General features: G+C 32.2%; 1 protein-coding gene and 1 non-coding gene across 2 annotated transcripts in view; both read left to right on the top strand.

The window, feature by feature from the left end:
- Positions 1-17,298, top strand: part of PCDH20 (protocadherin 20) — a 119,802-nt gene that overhangs the window by 48,301 nt on the left and 54,203 nt on the right.
- LOC126016771 (U1 spliceosomal RNA) lies at positions 1,354-1,513 on the top strand. Its single transcript, XR_007498496.1, has one exon. It is a non-coding gene; the product is annotated as a U1 spliceosomal RNA (small nuclear RNA).

Genomic DNA, 17,298 nt, shown 5'->3' with positions numbered 1-17,298 from the left:
AAGTAAATTTATCTTTGTATCTGTGCATGTGAATTAGTCTGCTCATATGTAATGCTGGGGATAGGAATCTGGGCCCTCACATCTGTGTCATATGCTTGACCACTGAGACACTGAGACTCTCAGTGCAAGTATCTTCCATACTTTTGCTTTTCCAGAAACACTAGTTTTTTCTTCCAAGCTTCATGTTATGATGACTGGAAAGTGTTCCTCTCTGTATATTTTCCAACATTTAACTTTGTGGATCATACAAATAAAATTTTCTCTACATATGTTTCGATATCTTCTTAGGACTTTTGCAAATTAGATTTTCTAGCATAGCATTTTTTCTCATTACTTGTGTATGTTGACTTTGGGGGGGTGTTGGGTCATACCTGGAAGCTCTCAGTGGCTACATCTGGCTCTGTGCTCAGAAGTCACTCCTGGCGGGCTCAGGAAATTCGAAGCAGGGTTTGTCCTGTGTTGGCCACATGCAAGGCAATCGCCTTACCACTCCGGCCCCAGGATTGTTGACTTTTAAAAATTTCCCTTTTAAAATACAAATTTTGAGAAACTAAACCTGTGTCTTTTATCTCAAAATTCAGAAAAAATAAAATTATTAAAATTATTCATTGGCACTCATCTACTCTTCATTTTGTGTTGTTTTAAAATACTTAAGAATAAATTTGCTATCTTAAAGTTAGTATATAATCAAACATTTTGATCATATTGATAGGCCCTATCATACTTAACATATTTTATAACAAGAAACTACTCTCAGATAATGTAGAAATTGTCTGAACTATAACAACTAAAGCTGAGAAATAGAAAACTAGTCAGTATAGATCAGAACGTCATGTACCTATTGTAAAACTATGGCGGATCAACTAAGGTGAAAAGTCCTATGTATTCATGGAAAAGTAGTTGGGTCATCTATTAACTATAATAAGAAGTTGAATATAAAAGTGCAGAATACCTTGGGCAATATATTATGTGCATGCAAGTTACAAGTCTAGTGGAGAAGGTATAAGATAAGCATGTAGGATTTACAAAAGAGAAATTTTTGCTTAATCATAAAAAACCTTGAATTGTCACATTATATTCACACTTACAACCTATTAATATTTAATTTCTGCTATTATAAATTCATGATTTGTTAACTAACCTTGAGAAGATAAATCTGAAGTAACAGAGTTTTTAGATATATGTCCAAGGTCATAAATTTAGTTTTATTTAATTAGAAGAATAGAATTTACTTTCATAAATGTTAGATGAATGCCCTATTTTACAATTAGTCCCAAAGGCTAAAATTGTATTCTTTATTTGTAAATGACATTTTTTTTTATTTCAAGTGACTAATTCAAAAAACACATATACATACTTACCTGGCAGGGAAGATATCATGATCATGAAGGTGGTTTCTCAGAGTGAGGCTCATCCATTGTACTCCGAATGTTCTACCCCCTGCGATTTTCCCAAATTTGGGAATTCAACTGTATAATTTGTGGTAGTGACAGATTGCATTTGCATTTTGCCCTGAAAAAAAAAGAACACATACACAATTTGTAAAGTTAAAGAATTATGTTAATATTCCTTATATTCAAGGTCTTTAATGGATTACAGAAAGAATACATACTAGGTTAAAGCTTTGTCTTTCCTGTAGCAGAGTCTGACCTCCCCCCCCCAAAAAAAAAACCAGACAAATAAATTAATAAACAAATCAAGAGTTTAATGGGGCCTGGAAAATAATAAAAGATTTGAAGCAGAAATCTTACATTCTCTAGGACTGTCATTTCAGGCACTGTAAAGTCTTGTCTATTTCTGACTGCAGCCTTAGAGGTCCCCAGCAAATACTGTGCCCATGAAACAGACCTCAGTGATAATGCAATGTCACTAGCACCGAACCATTATGCTCTCACTATAAGGCAGAGTATTAAGAAAGATAGCCCTTAGGCCCTACAGCTCTGGTGGGTAACCCAGCACAAATAAACTTTAAATTTTTATTATATGCTGGACTAAAATAAGAGAGTGACACATTGTAATGTAATGTGACATGCATTTATATTTTAACGACCTCTTAAATTTTGTAATATATTGAAACTAAAATCAGTGTAATTCTCAGTGGAATAACAAAATATAAAATTTCCTTTCAAAATATACTATAAAGTGTTTACATGCTATTTTAATAAACAAATGCCATCAATCAAAATGTTAATACTTTAAACTATGTGTTTATATCATAAGTAGAAACTTGATTATTTCTTTATCACTAGAAATGTATTCACTTACACTTCAATATAGTTAACAAGACCCATGTAATATGAGCAACATTAGATAAAAAATGTTCTATCAAAGAAGAACTAATTATAATGGGGTAAGCCAAATTGCCTACATATCTGCAATCAGCAGTTCTGAGAAATAACGAGCACTTGCAAAATGTAATCAGCAGTGAGAAAAAAAGAGAAATGTAGTCTTCTATTAACAGAAATATAAAAACATAATCACAAAGAAGTTTAGAGTAAATATGTAATTTTTAATCATATGGCTTCTATACATTGTGTATTATATTGTGCATGTGCATCCACATATTAGAAAATGCACATATTAGAAAATTTCATCACTTCATTTTTATAATCTCTGTGGAGTGTCCATTGTGTAGATATACCATAGCTTCTTTATCCATTAATTCTTTCTTTTTTATTTCTTTGGTTTGGATTTTGGTTCACATTCGGCAGCACTCAGGGTTACTCCTGGCTCTGTGCTCAGAAATCTCTCCTGGCAGGCATAGGGGACCATATCGGATGTTGGGATTTGAACCACTTGGATAGGCAGTTTGCAGGGCAAACGCCCTACCACTGTGCTATCTCTTTGGCCTATCCATTAATTGTTAAAGCACTTGTATTGTTTCCAGATTTTGACTATAGTAAATAGTACTGTGATGAACCTAAGAGTACTTCATTTTCTGCATTGTATTTCTGCTTCATTTTCTGCATTGTATTTTGGGTAGTTTTGGTGTATTCTAAAAAGTGCAATTGTAGGGTCATATGGAAATGCAATGCCTCTAAATTTTTCAGAAATATATATATTTTTAGACATTTTATATATTTTCCAAAAAAAAAACTGGGCCAATAAACATACCCAGAAGCAGTGAATGAGGATCCTTTCTTTTTTATTCATTCCATACCAGTACTAGTTAATTTGGTACTTTATGATAAATGTCGGTCTCTTTTGTGTAGTCTTTTCTCATTACTTTTATGATTTGCATCTTCATGATTACAAGTTATAATGAATATTTTTTCATGTGTCTTTGGATCATTTATTTTCTTCTTTGAGGATGTTTCTAGTCATGTATTCTCCACATCTTTTAGTTGGTTGGATTTTTTTTCTTGTAAAGTTCTACCAGTGCTTTTTGCTTATATGTTCAATATTTTGGTTAATATCTCTTTATCAGATGAGTGGTGATAAGTAATTTTTCTTTGTATTCTGTCTTTGTATTCTTGTCTTCTTTTCCTTTGATGTGGAGAGTATTTTTTAATTTAATGTAGTCCTACTTATTTATATTTATTTCCACTTCTTGGTCAATCAATGGACATTCATCTTTAGAGATGCCTCTAAACGTCAAGGTCATGGAGATCCCTCTATGTATGTCCCTATATACCTCATAGATTCAGATCTGATATTGAATTTTTTTAATTATTTTAATGAGTTTTGAGCATGGTATCAAGAAAAGATCTAATTATATTTTATTTGCATGTAACTACCCAGTTTTCAAATAATGCTTGTTGAAGAGGCTTTCCTTATTTCAACTTGTTTTTTGTTTGTTTGTTGAGGGGCCATGTTCAGTGTTGCTCCAGGGTTACATATGGCTCTGAGCTTATAAATCACTCTTGGGAGGCTCCTGGGACCATATGGAATGCCAGGGATCAAGCCTGGGTGTATCCCTGCTTGTTTGAGTTCAAGGTAAATGGTAAGCCACTGTTCAATTACTCTGGTCCTTCAATTAATACTTTTTGCTCCTATATCAAAGATCAATTGATCAGAAATACCTAAGTGTATATCTAAATTTTCAGTTCTGTCTTATTTATTTGAGGGTCTGTCTTTATTCCAGTACCATGTGGTTTTAATTAATTACCACTTTGTAATTTAATTTGAAGTTGGGAAAAGCATTGGCTGCTATCTTCTTTTACAAATGATTGAATTGACTCTTCAGAAGGGTTTACTGTTCCAGGTGCATTTCAAAAGTGTTTTGCCTATTTCCTTGAAAATTTTCATAGGTATATTTATATGGAATGAAGTGAATCTGTATAGTCCCTGGAGAGTGTTATCATTTATTTAATGTTAATCATCCCAATCTCTGAGTAAGATTTTTTTTCAAGTTCTTCGAGTCTTATTTTATTTATGCCGTGTGTTGTAGTTTTATTCTATTGACATTTCACATATTTGCTTAAGCTGATTTCTAGATATTTGATTTTCTGAGGCAAAATTATTAATGGGATTAAAAAAATTTTCTCCTTTACTTAAATTTTGCATATAGAAAAACCATGAACTTTTGTATGTTTATTTTGTAGCCTGCCACTTTACTATCAAAACTATTGTTTCCATAATTTCTTTTGTAATATGTAAAGATTAAATATCAAAACATATCATTTATAATAGTGAAACCTTGACTTCTATTGTTTTTATCTGGATGTCCTTTATATATTTTCTTTTCCAATCACTATAGAAAAGTCTTCCAACACTATTAAAGAATAGTAATGAGGGTGGGCAACCTTTTTCAGTGCCTAATCTTAGAAAAAAGTTCTTTTAGTTTTACCCTATTTACTATAATGTTTGCTATGGGCTTGTGGTAAATAGTTTGACTATGTTTTATTATAATATTTCTTTATATTCCACATAGTGAGAGATAAAAAGAGATGGGGCATGTTGGAGACTGTTTGGAATAATTAAAAAGCCCTCTCACTAATCAAAATGGAGTTTCTGAAAGTCTTAGCCAAAGTGCTTACAAGCTGCATGTGGCCTTCTTTGCCCTTGGACCCAAAGAAATAGAAGTAGCCTAGAGCTAGGGAGTCATTAGGCTCCAAAATGTCCTTGTAAAGACAGGGGTCAAAAGGCCCAGGCTGAGATTAGATTTTGTATTTTGTTGCTCAAAGATAATGTAAATCTCTTGACTGATGATAATCTTATTAACCTTGGAAAATCAAGATGTTCCCGTGGAAAGTTACAGCAATTCTTACTGTGTCTCGCCCCTACTCTCTCTGTTTTGCATTGTCTATAAAAGGTCTATTTTTTCCTTTATTAAACGGACTCTTGATCGGATCCCCTCGTCTCGAGTCTCATTATTTCCCAGTCCCTCTTCTATTTCAGGCCGGATTCTTCTTCGAGAACTGTGAATTACTGACGTGGTCCCCAGCTTTATCCGCTGGTCGGGGTCCCTGGAAGACCACAGGGGCATTGGTGGTAGGTGGTTCTTTGTTTTTTTTTTTTTTATAATTGAAACACAACTACAAATATATCTGTAATCATGGTGCTTAAATAAAGACATTAATTAAAAAAATAAAATTCAAAGCCTTTATTTTTTATCTTGATTTTTTTAAAAACTAATATCTTCATTTAAGCAGCATGATCACAGTATGTTTGTAGATGGATATCAATCATAAATGTACACCCTCCTTCACCTGTGCAACCTTCTGACCACCAACCTTCTATTTTTCTAATATTAAATTATTCCACAAATGTATTTCTTTTAGCTTTATTGAGATATAAGTAAAATTATTTTAATAAAAATATAGAATAAAGGTGTTTTTTTCTTCTGGAGGTAAGAAAGATAACACAGGTATTAGGATAATATATCTATCTCACATATTCAAAGGCTTAAGTTTGATGTCTATAACCGTCTAAGGATGTGGTAGCCTGACAAGTACATTGCAGAGGCATAGAATTGAGTTGTATGGCTGCATTTTCTGAGTAGCCATGAAGCATTGCTTAGGAGCCCACCAAAAATGACATCTCCAAAAAAAAAAATCGAAGGACTTTTCTTCCAAATTCATTTCTTTTTTGTGCATGTAATGTTTTCCTTTTTACTTTTGGGATGCTTCTAGGTGGTTCATAGGAGGCCCTAATATTTCTTTTGTGATTCTCAGACAATCATGGCCTTTCATTCAATATTAGGTGCCCAAGAATGTGACAAAGTTTTTTATGCCTTGCTGCGTTAGGAATAGTCACCTATGTGGTGTTGCAGGCCACTAGAATCACACTCAACTTTTGCTTAAGAGTCTGTATGTTGTGATGGTCAATGTTTGGGGGAATATCTATTTCTGGAAATCAAACTCAGGTCAAATATAGGCTTAGCATGCATCCTAACTACAATCCTATTTCCTGGATACTCAAATTCCAATTTTTGTGTAGTGACACATTTTAAACTTAGGGCTTCTCACATGCCTTCTACCACTGAGCAACATTCCCAGCCCCATTAAAATTCTCTTACGTGTTTCTGAACTCTTCCCTTCTAAAGCAATTCACATGCTAGTATTGTGATAATTTTTCAACTTTTCTACACTTAAACAGCAAACACTGTGTTTACTAGTTACTTATGTAATGGGCTATAAGGACCACATAAACCATTTTCCCAGTTCACAAAGTATTTACATCTGAATGAAGCCATCACAAATAAAGACAAAATCAGGACACAGTAAAAGCAAAGTTCTTGTGAAATTATTTTACAAAGACTTTACTGAAGCCATAATAAATCATGAGTTATTTGAGTTTCATAAGGTAAATACTTGATTGCTGCTATTTCAAATAGGTTTTTAGCACTGGTGAGTTTTAAAAACTAAGAAAAAATGTTTTAATCAATGTAAAACATTCTATTTGTTTCACTATTGCTTGTATTTTGCATAAAAATACAACTAACATATATAACTCAATTAAAGATTTGGTGGAAAACACAAAATGTCAAAATATGTTGACTAATAAGGTATTCATTTCTCTCCACTTTCTAGTTTTGAGTAATAATAATCAGCTCATATATTTTTCCAAAGAAGGTTGAACAGAGAACTATTTTAGAAAACTATAAGTTTTTTTAAAAAAAAGTATGAAAAGTATGAGTGAATATTATTGGTACTGTCTAATTTATATTGTATAGAATAATAAATTAAGCAAAAGACAATATTTTCCAGAAAGGAACTTATTTAAATTTATACTTATTTATTGCTCTATTGATGAGCTTTAGAAGCATTTTGTAAAAGGAGAATTAAAATGTAAAGAACCTCAAGAATAATGTTTCATTCCAAATATCAAACAACAGACAATTTTCTATTAAAAGTGAACTAGGACCGAGCAAGATAGTATAGTGTATAGAGCATTTGACTTGTGCATGGCCAATCACAATTTGATTCTGAGCATTTCATATAGGTCCCCAACTTGCCAGGGGCATTGGCCCAGTATTAGCTCCTTAATACCTCCAGGTATAGTGCAATTCCACCATCACCACTAACAACAAGACAGTGAACTCTAAATTTAAAAGATATATGTGTGGGCTGGAGAGATAGCATGGAGAAAAGGCATTTGCCTTTCATGCAGAAGGACCGTGGTTCGAATCCCATATGGTCTCCCGTGCCGGGTGTGACCCCCCAAAAAAAATAAAATAAAGAACAAAAATATATGTGTGTGCTGTAATAAGAATGATTTTTTTCTTTCATATGTACTTATCTTTATTTTAAAAATTTAACAGACCATGAAAGTTAGTAAAATTTTAGTAGCTAATGAAATTCAAACACTAAATTCAGTATTGTTTATAACATTATTTTTACGGATAGTCCATTTGTCATAAAGGTTATATCATTAATCTTTCATGACTAAAAGAACTATAATAACCCTCCTATTTGGGACATTGTTGGAGAAAAGTGAGCAATTTGATGATATATTGTGGTGTTGAGACAAGTATACATGAAAGTATAATTAGCAGTATAATACATTATTGTACCTCAATAAGAAAAATGTCTAACAAGAAAAACAGTGTAAAATATATAGTTAGGATATCAGTTGGACAATTTCCATTTAGTTCTAGAGTGGAATATAAAATAGGTCAAAGACAAAAATTAAATAACATAATATCAATATTATATTCTAGATTAAAAAATAATCACAATGAAAATTTTCTTTATTTTTTGGGGGGTCACATCAGTGGCGCTCAGGGGTTACTCCTAGATCTGCACTCAGAAGTCACTCTTGGCAGGCGCAGTGGACCACATGGGATCCTGGGATTCGGACTGGGGTCCATCCTGTGTCTGCTGAATGTAAGGCAAATGCCTTACCTCTGTGCTATTGCTGTGGCCCCACAATGAAATTTTTAAATGAATTTTCTCTTTTTCAGGTTTTGTTTTGGTATAACCTAAATTAGGGAACACTCCAAAACTTTATTAATTGTATGATTAAGTAGAACACATTTAACAAAACAGGATTTGATATTCTGTTCTTTTCCACTAAAATATTAAATGTATACCATTGAATATACTCATATATGCTTCATTGATATAAATATATTTTGGTTTGGGGGCCACACCTGTCAATGATCAGGGTTTACTTCTAATTTTATGCTCAAGGGCTGAAGAGATAGCACAGCAGTAGGGCATTTGCATTGAATGTGGCTGACCTGGGAGGGACCCGATTCGATTCCCAGCATCCCATATGGCCCCTGCCTGTCAGTGCAGAGCCAGCAGTAACTCCTGAACACCACTGGGTGTGGCCCCAAAATAAATTAATTAATAAAGTTCAAGAAAAAATAATTCTATGCCCAGGGTTCACTCTTGGTATTGCTAAAGATTTAACCCAGGTTTATGCCATGCAATTCACTTTACCTACTGTAATAAATCTCAAGCCTCTATATATTTATATTATTCTCACAAAATATAACACAAAGAGAATGAGTAAATGAATGAGAGAAAATAAAAACACAATGCACAAAATATAAGTGAAGTTGCATAATAGTTAAGCATAACTAATGTACATATTAGTAAAATTCAAAATCATGGTATAAATATCACTATCAGAATTCCAAAATAACTCTTCATGTGCTGATTTATCTCACTTGTGCTGGTATCTGTAATAGATGTAAATTAATGTGTAGAAATTTATACACTGCACTAAAAGCCCTTTATTTGGAGGGGTAAAGATCAGCGACCTATTTTGAGGGTTGGAATATTTCCCTAATTTTATAAATTTTTATGAGTATTTGACATATTATTGTGACATTGTGGTTAGATCGACATCCATATAAATGAAAATATTTATTGTTAAAGATAGGGGAAAAAGCAATTAAAAGAAAGTGAAGAAGGCAGAGGCTATGTTTCATTCAGTACTAAATCTACTTTACCATTATTTTTCAAAGGCAATCTAAATGTCAAATTTCTGACACCAAAATTGGTAGCAAGTAAATCGCGTAGCACTAAACTGCAAAGTGGTATGTAAAATTTAGAACAGTGGGTTGTATATAATTAAGGAAGAGTTTGTGTTTCTAAATATAAAAATCCCACATTCAGCATGAAGAAATAAAGTCCTTTGGAAGATAGAAGTCTGGTAGCACTTTTAAGACACTGAAGATGAACATAAGGGCAACAGATAAAACATGAATGCTCACTTAGAAAAAACAGGCATTTTCACAGGCAAATGTGTAAGATCATTAGCGCAACTAATAAGAAAATGCTGTTATATTTTGTCTTCTTTTATCCTTAAATATTTTGCTTACATTCAAGAGAAGTCTAAAAGTTAAAGGCAGTATCCTGTCAGACATAAGACTTGCATTTCAAAATCCCCTGAAAATGGCATCCATTCACTCCACAAACGGTTCTGATTATTTACAGCCACATAATAATTTAAATTCATGGTTAAAATGTAGAAAGAGATGATCCTGACTTTTTGTCATTTAAATACTGGTGAGAGAGGTAAATGATAAACAGATAAAATATATTTATAATAGAATGTGCTCTGAATAAAAATAAAGCAAAAAGAATAGAGGAAATTTATTATGAAATAATTTACAAATCATTCAAGCCCTTTCTAAAGAAACGCCATTTAAGCACAAGTCTGAATTAAATGAGTGTATGAGCCATGCAAAACTGTGAAAGAGGAAGACATCATACTGATAGAACAGCAAGTTCTTAGACACTGAAGGAAAAAACAACTTAGCTATTCTGACAGAAAGCATGTCGAAGGGAGATAAGGTGACACTTAGTAAAAGACTACTATAAAATCCTTGGTAAGAGATGAAGCATGAGTGTTGTAGCTGTGAAAATGTCAATAATTAGTTAGATTGAGACTACAGCATGTATATTAAAGCGACAGGAAGGGAATATTGATTTCATATGGTTTGAATGAAAATAAACTATTCCAAGATGCTGTGTTTTCTTTATTGAGCTACAAAGTAAATGGTGGTCTATCACAGTTATTAGAAAATTTGGTAGGGTAATAGAATAGAGAGTTATGTAAGTATTGGATAAGAATCTGAAACTTAAAGTGAAGATTTTTTTGTTTGTGTATGTGTTTGCATATATGTGTGTGTGTGTGTATATATATATATATATATATATATATAGTAAAGTGAATATCAGGGATTTTAACTATATATTTGTATCATCACTATATAAAGAGGTAAATAAAGCCATGTGATTGCAGAATATCACAGTATTTATTATTATGGGAGAGAATAAATGACATTTAGGAATGAGAAGATAAAGCAGTCAAATTTACTTAAATACTAAGAATACTGATATAGGGAGGAATTTGCAGTGGGAGGAATGCTTTAATGAAGTAACAAATTATAAATAAAAAATGTAGCATATGTATGTCCATTAATATTATTCTCTGTTTGCCTTGCAATTTCTCAGAAGGTTAGACAGGATTATTTCTTGACTCTTAGAACAGGTTATTTTTTCCCAGGCAGAATAATCGGATTCAATTAAACCATAATTTGAGAATTATTAACAACAGTTATGAATAAAATTGTTTTCTCTTTGGCTATTTTCCAGAAGAGAAAGTTTCCAGAAGTATACATTTCTTGGTGCATTATTAATTGGATAAAACATTTTCCTTATTTAGAAAATACATGTAAAATAGCATATATTTAATAAAGATTATTAGAAGCCAAATTCAGCTATTTTTATATTGAGGAACATGAGAGGTATGCCTAATTTTCAACTAAAGGTAGGAAGCAAATCTCTTTGTGGTAATAAAGCAGTAATCCACTTTAATATAATCAAGACTGAGCAGCTGAGAAACTGTGATTGAGAATAAATAACAAATAATAGAAATAAAAAGGGAAAATGATTTTTCTAATTTTTAGGTTTTAGAATTATTAACCAGACTATCATCTTTTTTATCACCAGCTCTCAATCGTCTATTCATTCCATTCCTGGCAGCACTTCAAGTACACCTATAATATTAGGATGTTTATACCTCAATACTTTAAACTTTCTTCATAAACTTGCATATTATTAAGTTTGTGTCAGAAATAATTTACCCTCAAATTTTGAGCCAGAAAACAGAGTCATAAATCAGCCCAAAGAACCTCTAACATGTTCAAAAAATACAAAGAAGTATTATACTATTGTTTATATATCAATTAAACTTTTATAGTGTTAAATTCAGAATGCATATATATTCACGTATACCTAGACATCACACATGTATTACTTATGTTCATAGTCTCATTCACTCATTCACTTATGCAAAATAGAATTTGTGAATTTTTTTTATAAAATGTATCTAAAATTAAAATTTACTGAACAAATTTATTTTAATATTTTTATTGTTTGCAAAATGAATTACAAATCTTTCACAACAAAATTTTTTTTTTTTTGGTTTTTGGGTCACACCCGGCAGTGCTCAGGGGTTATTCCTGGCTCCAGGCTCAGAAATTGCTCCTGGCAGGCACGGGGGACCATATGGGGCACCGGGATTCGAACCGATGACCTCCTGCATGAAAGGCAAACGCCTTACCTCCATGCTATCTCTCCGGCCCCCACAACAAATTTCTTAAGAACTGAAGTATAATTTAAAACTAAAAGGCTCAGAAAAAAACTTTCAAATTAGAATGAAAACTTTTAAAATATTATGCTCCAAGTGGAATTTTACTTTTAATGGACTTCAGTAGGCATCTTTTTCTTAGTTAACTCAAAATAGTTTGATGTCATGGTAGCAAACCATTTAGTTTAATACTTATCATACTACATTTTATTCTGAAATAAAAGTAAGAATGTCAATGATCCAGGTTATTTTTTACATATATTCTCACTCAAATATTTCAATTGAATAGAACTATCTTGAAAAAGATTAAAATATTTTATAAGGTTATTTTTATTTTTTTCTCTACATGACACAACATATTTAGTATGTTGCTTACAGAGGTCCAACTTGCAAGAATATCATTCTAAATATTATTAAACACTTTTTACAATATATTTTCAGAAATGAAGTGTACTTTAAGAAAGAGTTGGGATTCTCTGAGAGACCATGTTGATCAGAATTCAAAGACAATTCATGTATTGTGTTATATAGACACTTTTGTCCTGATAAAATATTTAATTCAAATACCTACTAATTTATAATTAAATATCAGAAATTTAATACATCTTAAAAGAAATAGAAAATATCATCAAGAGGAAACTTTTAAAGAATATTATAATGTTCCAAGATACAAAATCATGATCTAACCTTATTTTCCTAAATACTGCTTAAGTTATGTGCTCTCTGACATTCTCCTTATCTATGGTCTAAACACAACTTTGAGAATTTTTCAAAGGTAGAGAAGACACTAGTCTTACTGTTTAGGGCCTACTCCAGACTTGGTGCTGCAGAAAAACTGCCAGTGGCATTCAAGAGACCATGAGAATTGAACCCAAATCTTTTTGCAAACCAAACAAGAGCCTTGTCCTGAGCCATATCTTCTGCCCAAGACAGTTTTGATGATTGGTTCAAATAAAATGTATTCTTTTCCAGGAAAAACTATTTATGTTGAGGAACCAAATGTAAGCCCATTATAAATAGTAATTGAATGTTAATTACTTATACTTAATATTAATTGTGAATATTAATTGAATTATTAAAAGTTGCCACTGTCATACTATTTAAATATAAGTCAAAAGAAAAAAGATAAATATTAAGTAACTTCACTCTTTCATATGCAAACAATAAAATGAAACCCAAACAAATGCACAGGTAACAGAGTGTTGATTACCAAAGAACAAGGGCTAAAGATTACAACAGATTAAAGAAGGATAATTAGTTGGTGGTGAATAGAAAATGAATTCTTGGTGATTAGTATGCTGTGATAAAAATAGTTGTTTCAGTGAGAAGTTGTGTACCTGAAATCTATTCAGTGTTGTATATCAATGCTATTTCTACTCTTTAAAGGAAAACAAGCAAAGACAAAAATTAGATATTTAAATGTATTTATAAAATATCTAATGTAATAGTTAAATTAACCACAATACTATTTTTTTTTGTTTTTTCGGGCCACACCTGTTTGATGCTCAGGGGTTACTACTGGTTAAGTGCTCAGAAATCACCCCTGGCTTGGGGGGACCATATGGGATGTCGGGGAATCAAACTGCAGTCCTTCCTTGGCTAGCACTTGCAAGGCAGACACCTTACCTCTAGCACCATCTTGCCGGATCCCCACAATACTATTTTTATAAACTGTGATATTAGATAATCAAGAGAAATTATAAAGCATGTTTATGTTTCAAAATAATTAAAGGTATATCTTCCTTATTTCAAATTAGGACAATATCTGATAGTTACAAATTAAAGACTAAATTTATTTACAGTTAAGAATTATGGTAGGAATAGAGAAAGAATAAGAAAATAATATGAAGAAGAAATGGGGAAGGGAGTTTGCATTTTTTTTATTTTATCACATATTACTATTAATATAATTTTATATGATATATGCTATTATATGATCAAGAATATTAATCTGCAACTTGACTGCTTGTTTTATTTATTTTTATATTTATTTAAATAAAATGCAACATATTGAGGGAAGTGAAAGAAAAGTTATTAAATATATAGATAAATAGATTAAATGAAAGAGAAGGAAGTTAAAAAAGAAAGAAAAAGTAGTACAATGCAAGTACATTTGTGAAAATTATTGTATCTCCAATAAAGTTATTGATACATTGGCAGAAGGCTTAATAAACTCTGTTGTTAGTTATCTATTCTGTTAAATTAGGATTGTCCTATAGGATGACAGCATCAAACAAATTAAACTGGGCAGTAATTTATATCACTATTACTAATAGTGCAAATTTTAGGGAAATGTACTCAGTTGCAAGGCATCCTGAAAGAAGGAAGATTTGGGGATGCCTGTAAATGCTCTAAAATATCCTGGTAGTAGAAGTCCCCAAACTGCTGTATATGAAGTTTGGCCAGATTTGTGTCACTGAAGGAATCATAAAGAGTCAGTGATTAGGTAAGGCCATCAGGAAAATGATGATTCTGGGTAACGGAGGAAGAAGGCATGGTTTTCATAGGGTAGAGGCTTGGCACATCTTTTCCTCCTGATATGGTCAGCTTTCTGTTGCATGGGCTGGAATAACCATAAACAATCATGGCATGGCTTACATCTTGTTTAAGAAAGTGTTAGTCAATAGAGCTCGCTTAGTTTGAACATGGACACTGCATTTGTGTTTTATTTAAGGTTTTTATCTGGGGATGCATTGAGGGCTGCACCCTGCAGTATTCAGGTCTTATTTCTGGCCTTGCACTCATTGAATACTCTATGTTGGTCTCTGTGGACTATTTGATGGTGTATTAGAGATCAAATCCATGATTAACCATGTTCGAGGTGTGCCTTATCTGCTGTACTCTGGCCTCATGACAGTTTGATTTTAAATGCCAATTTTAGTAATTACAACTTGTTGCCTCAACTAACATATTAGACATATCTTTATTTTCATTTCTTATTCTGAAACTGTGAAAATTAATAGTACACAAGGCCCTTAAACAATGTGGAGATGAAGAAGCATGCAGTGGACCACATGCAGTTGCAACTATACATTTATCTTTTGATGATAGTGACTGGAAACCTTGTAAATATAATATGTCTTCAACAAACACATTTACTCTCCATTAAGTTAAAGCAGGTATCATAAATGTCTTCACTCTAGTTATCTAAATTTGAAGTTGTCTAAGAAGGAAGAGGAAGAGAAAGAGTTCACCTTGGTTTCTGGTAGAAAAATGGAAGATATAAAGTTGAAAATGGAGGCAGGAGACTAGGTGATGAAAGGAGATCAAATGGTATGCATGATACATCTTCAGTGACAATATTACACAACATATTGTCTAAAAAAAGAGAGGAGGGAGGAGGAGGAGAAAAATAGGAGGAGAAGGAAGAAGAAGAAGAAAAAGAGGAAGAAGGAGGAGGAGGAGGAGAAAGAAGAAAAAGAAAAAAGGAAGGAGGAAGATGAAGAGGAGGATGAAGAAGAAGCAGAAGAAGAAGAAAAGAAAAAGGAGGAGAAGAGAAGGAGGAGGAGAAGGAGAAGAGAAGAAGAAGAGAAGAAGAAAGGAGGAGAATTGAAGAAGAAGAAGAAGAAGAAGAAAGAAGAAAGAAGACGATGAAGAAGGAAGAAGATGATGAAGAAAAGAAAGAAAGAAAGAAAGAGAAAGAAAAAGAAAGAAAGAAAGAAAGAAAGAAAAAGAAAGAAGAAAGAAAGAAAGAAGAAAGAAAGAAAAAGAAAGAAGAAAGAAAGAGAGAAAAAGAAAGAAAGAAAGAAAGAAAGAAAGAAAGAAGAAAGAAAGAAGATGAAGAATAAGATGAAGACGAAGAAGAAGTAGAAGAAGAAGCAGAAGAAGAAAAGAAGAAGAAGAAGAAAAGAAGAAGAAGAAGAAGAAGAAGAAGAAGAAGAAGGAAGAAGAAGAAGAAGAAGAAGAAGAAGAAGAAGAAGAAGAAGAAGAAGAAGAAGAAGAAGAAGAAGAAGAAGAAGAAGAAGAAGAAGAAGAAGAAGAAGAAGAAGAAGAAGAAGAAAGAGGAAGAGAAGATTTTGCCATAACAGAAGACAAGGGGAGGAAACTGGACACTGGTGACAGGAAATGTTTATGGGTGTTAGCCTAGGACACTGCAGTTCGATTTCCCGGAGTCCCATATCGTCCCCCAAGCCAGGAGCAATTTCTGAATCCATACCCAGGAGTAACCCCTGAGTGTCACTGTGTGTGGCCGAAAAACAAACAAAAAATTTTAAAAAATAAAATATATTTAAAAAGAATTTAAACTAAAAAACGAGGCTTTTTTTTTTTTTTAAGAAAGTAGAGTCAGAAGTGGTGGTACCCAGTGTGACTTATCAGAAGAAATATAGTGCAATTTGTTTGATGTTTTTGCTATTTCATTTATCCTAATATTTTTATAGGAAGATAGTCCCATTCTCACTGTTTATAACCTGTAGTAAAGAAGAATCCTTATCATCAAAAAGAAAGTCAAGTGATTGAAACCCTCATGCCATTTCTCTAATATAAGAATATTGCTTCCATGTTTTTTGTGTATGTCTTTCTCTTTGCCTGAATCTGGTCCAAAAGTACTTATCTCAATTACATTATCTGCTATTAATTTTTTAGTTTAGCATTGATCCACATATATGGTAACTGGATTGACAAAATTAAAATATGTGTTTTTCAGTGGTAAGCCTGTTTGCACATAACCAACCCCGGTTTGATCCTGTTATACTAACTGGTTATCTGAGCCCCACCATGAGTGATTCCTGAGTGTAGAGCCAGGAGTAACCCTTGAACATTACCAAATATGGCCCCAAACAAATGTATTTAGTATGTGGAAAGAAAACAGTGGATATTGTGTTTTTGTTTTTGTTCTCATATTTTGACATTGGAAACCAAAATGAATGAGAATTATATAATTTTAACTTCTTTACTGAAATTTCATAAGAAAATAACATTTTAGAATTATTTTGCTTAGCTACTTTGTTTTTAAATATTTTAAGGAATAGAAACTTTTGAAAGCAATTAAATTTGAGATTTAAATTTTAATTTACCCTTAAACATTCTAAGAGAACTACATGGAAATTATGTCTTCATATTTATCTGGAAAAAATAAAAATTAAACTCTCATTATTTTATTTGCTCAGTGACCTTGAATTGGTTATGCAATTATCAATATCTCTCATCTTATAATATTCAGAATAATTAAAATTATTCTAACTCACAATCAAATTAAAGCTCACTTGTAAGTCAGGAATATAAAGGTCAGACACCATAGTATCCATTAACTCCTCACACTAATATTTGTTTTAAACCCTTTTGGAGCATTCTTATCATTGGCAG

This window comes from Suncus etruscus, chromosome 8 (assembly GCF_024139225.1).
Source record: "Suncus etruscus isolate mSunEtr1 chromosome 8, mSunEtr1.pri.cur, whole genome shotgun sequence".
NCBI classification, from domain to species: Eukaryota; Metazoa; Chordata; class Mammalia; order Eulipotyphla; family Soricidae; genus Suncus; species Suncus etruscus.
The sequence above is the reverse complement of the archived record's forward strand: the minus strand, read 5'-3'. Positions and strand labels throughout refer to the sequence as shown.